A 4187-nucleotide genomic window follows, 5' to 3' on the forward strand; every position below is an offset into this window, starting at 1 on the left:
CTTAAAAAAAAAAAAAAAAAAACCACCTTAAAAAAAAAAGACCCTACCATGAAACCTTTGCCTCTTTCTCTGTTCTCTGGGAAATCCAGGCAAGAAAATTTCCCAGGATCTTCTCCTTCAGAAAGGTATAAAGCATTTTTTTTAAAGATTTTTTTTTTTAATTTATTTGACATAGAAACAGAGAGGGAACACAAGCAGGGGGAGTAGGAGAGGGAGAAGCAGGCTTCCAGCTGAGCAGGGAGCCCGATGTGGGGCTCAATCCCAGGACGCTGGGATCATGACCTGAGCTGAAGGCAGACGCTTAACCGTCTGAGCCACCCAGGCGCCCCTTTTTTTCTTTTTTTTTTTTAATATATATTTTTTAAAATTTATTTGACATAGAGACAGAGAGAGAGGGAACACAAGCAGGGGGTAAAGCATTTTTTTAATAAGCATTCCAGGTGAGTCTTATGATTGGACAAATATGGCTGACACGACCCTAAAGCATCCTCAGGCTTCAGATCTCACATCAACAGGAAATGAGCGGCTCACGTTGTGCAGAATTCAGAAGAGGAATCCATGCCAGGAACCCTTTAGATGTAGCCGTGGAGAACAATGAACCAGAGAGATGAGCACAGAGAGTAGCCTGGAGGCAGTGAGATGGACTGAACAAGGATGTTGTCTGCTGCCAAAGGAAAGAGCACTCACTGCTCCTGTCTTGCAGGGGGGTAAGTTGTGCTGTGAACTGGTAGCCACTTGATGTTCTCTCTCTCTCCTGTTCCAAATGTGAGTTTTTATTGAGTGAGGTTCTTCCATCCCTCTTCCAACAATTTGTCTGTGAATGTTATTTGTATGTTGCTGGACATGGGGAGCCACATCTGGACCTAAATTAGAAGAATGCAGCTGGCTTACAACTGAAGGAACCTCCCCCCAACCCCAAACACACACACACACACACACACAAACACACACACACACACCTTCTTGCAGCAGACAGGGCATGACTCGAGCTATTTCGGGGAGGGGATGTTTTCATTTCTGTGCCCCCAGAAGCCTATCCTGAGACAAAGACTTGACTGCAAGTAGTTTATTTGGGAGATTAAAAGAAAAATACTGGTAGAGGGGATGCCTGGGTGACTCATTCTGTTAAGTGTCTGCCTTTGGCTCAAGTCATGATCTTGGGGTCCTGAGGTTGAGCCCCGTGTTGGGCTCCCTGCTCAGCAGGGAGTCTGCTTCTCCCTCTCCCTCTGCCCCTGCTACTGTGCCCTCTTTCTCTCAAATAAATAAATAAAATCTTTAAAAAAAATCCTGGCAGAGGAGTGGGAAAGTGAGAGAAAGTAAGGCAACCAATATAGGGTGCATTATCAAGCCAGTTACCATGTGTACAATTGGAGCTTAATCCCATGGGAAACTCTGGGACCCAGCGTAGAACATGCGCTACAGTGTTAATGCACTAAAAGGAGTAAGGGAGCTGGGGTGTCCATACATCAAGTCCCATCAGTCATCGGTTGAGAGGAGCTCCGAGGGAGGAAGACATATCAATTCCTCTGCACTTCTGGCCTGCTGTGTAAGTGACAAAGACAAAGTAGGGAAGAATCCAAGAAAGCCATTATACAAAGAAGCACGCATGCCTGCAGCTGGAAATCAGGCCAGTATGCACAAGGGGGCAATGGGCAAGGCAGGGACAGCATCTGCTGCAAGAACTCAGAGGGTCTCTTGTCACTTATCCGCCAGCTTCGTGACCTTAAATGGGGACATTCGTTTAAACTGTAGGCATATGTGTGTGAGTGCTGGCCAGTTAAAGAAGTAAAATGCAAGCAGTATCTGATTCTGCTTTTCAGAATCGTTCTTCTCCCATTCCATATGATTCTGGGGGGCCTCTCCCTCAAAAGGCTTCTCTCCCCTGTCCCAGGGCAGACAAATGACCCCAGTGGACCAGTCATAATAGTCATTGTAGTAGATACTGTTGGTGCCCTGGTCTGATCCTGTTTACTGGCCAGGGCTCCCATCCTGCAGTTCAGGTGAGTGTTACCCTAGAAGCTTACAGCTTCATTTTTCTCAAGAGAATTGCCATCAGGAGGAGGGGCCAATTTGGTTGGGATATTATCCCCTCCCACCAGGGGGCATTCCACGTCTAAAAGGAGATACAAAAGACAGCTCCTCTGCCTCATGGGAAGGTGGGATAGACAATCCTGCAGTGCAATTTATGCATCAGAACTCCCCCCAAGAGATCAGCTGGATCCTCACCTTTGCATAGTTTCTTCCCTGACCCTATCCTGCTTCCTTTGCTCCCTTATAGGATTTTCCTGAGAGCATTCCTCAATTATTCAGGTGCAAGTCTCAGGCTCTGCTTCTTGGATGCCCAGCTAGGACCCATTCAGTGGGACACAATGATGAATTGGCCCAAAGGAAGACACGTGGCCCCAGCATAGCTAGGGCCTTTGGGGGCATCTCAGAAAGCAGATCTTTCTCTTAAGGTTATGAGCTGTATGTAAGAACGCTATAGTAGATACATGTTCACTCCCAGCAATGTACTTCACTCTACTTCTGGTAACAGTACATTGATTTTGGAGGAAAGGAGAAGGAACTACTTCCTTCTCTTATTCTCAGTTCTTCTACTTTGGGTGAAGGTAACTTCTTTTTGGGTCCATAGGTAGGCATATGACCCACTGTAACCACATTCAATGGCCACAGAGATTACTTGGGGTGGTCTTGTGACCCAGTCAGAGCCACTGAAATATGAGTTAAGAGAGAAAAACTCTTTCTTCCCCCCCCTGGTTCGAGCATCAAGGATGAAGGGAACCTAGGGCTACTAGAGGCCATCCTGAGGAACCTGAGTATAAAACCAACACAGCAGAAGGCAGGACATTGTGGAAGGGTGAAACGAGTCCTACGTTGACAGTGTTGGAACTCTTGGTTCAAGCTCCACTCAAGGACGGTCTGACCTCTTTGATTATACCTCTTTGATTTCACAGGCTAATGAGTTCTCTTTTTTGTTTAAACCTGTTTGGGTTGGGTTTTATAACACTTAAAACCAAAGCAGTTATGACAGATTCAATGATGATAAGCCTGTAACTACAAGAAAACATATTGCTGCCATATGCAGAGACCCTGGGTGACAATGAAACCTATACATAAAAAAGAAAGAACTAAGAGAGGGAGAGAGAACAGCAGTTGTTATGGGCATATCTAAGCACCAGGATCCTGCCATTCCTGAAGCATATTGTTCCTTTGGGTTCTCAGTTATTTGAATCAACAAATTTCCTTTGCTTAAAGGAGTAAGAGTTAAGCTTTGTAACTTTCAAAGTTCAAAGGAAAGAGTTTGACTAACACCATACCTTTTTTCTCAATTTTTCTTTGAGTCATTTTATTTTTTCTTTATTGAGTTGCAGTCACCCTCTATGTATTTTAGATATTGATCTTTTGCCCATTGTTTACTATAAATAATTTATTCTAATCCACCACTTGTCTTTACTTTGTTTATGATATTTCTCATTATCTAGAAGATTGTAATTTTATGGGCTCTAGATCAACAAGCTTAACCTTTATCATTTTTGGATTATTAGATGTGGTTCTTTTGGTTGAAAGTGTTGGAAACCCAACTCAATTTAGTTCAAATAAAAAGACAGTTTATTGGCTAACAAAATTGGGAATTCCAGATGTATTTGGTCCTGAGCCACAACTAGAATCATAATTCCAACAATGTCATTAGGATAATTTCTCTCATAGTCTACGAGTTCTCTGGGCTTCTTTCCTATTAAGCTCCCTTTGCCTTGTTGGAAACATGGCCCATTTTCTTACATTTGATGATTCCAAAGGAAGAGAGAAAGACTGTATGATGGTTTAGGCATAGGAATCCCAGGAGAGCCTGTTAACCTCATATGAATGCTCAGACCGATATGTATTATATATTGATTCCTGTGTCTGATGACTGGATCAGTCATGTCAAACTATTCAGAATGTGCTCCATATGGATTGTAAGAGTTTTGCCATGGGAGAATGAAGGAAAGGAAAACCTGATAAGCATAGAGTAGCTGTCAACTCTGCCAGTTGTGTCTTGTTTATGAAAACCTTTTTCTCCCCAAATGATGTTTATATATATTTATATGTATATGTGTGTGTATTTATGCCTTTTTAATTCTCTCATATTTTTTACTTTTAAAAAATCTGTGTGGTACCAGGCTGGCTCAGTCAATGGAGCACATGAC

This window comes from Neomonachus schauinslandi, chromosome 10 (assembly GCF_002201575.2).
Source record: "Neomonachus schauinslandi chromosome 10, ASM220157v2, whole genome shotgun sequence".
In the NCBI taxonomy this organism is placed as follows: Eukaryota; Metazoa; Chordata; class Mammalia; order Carnivora; family Phocidae; genus Neomonachus; species Neomonachus schauinslandi.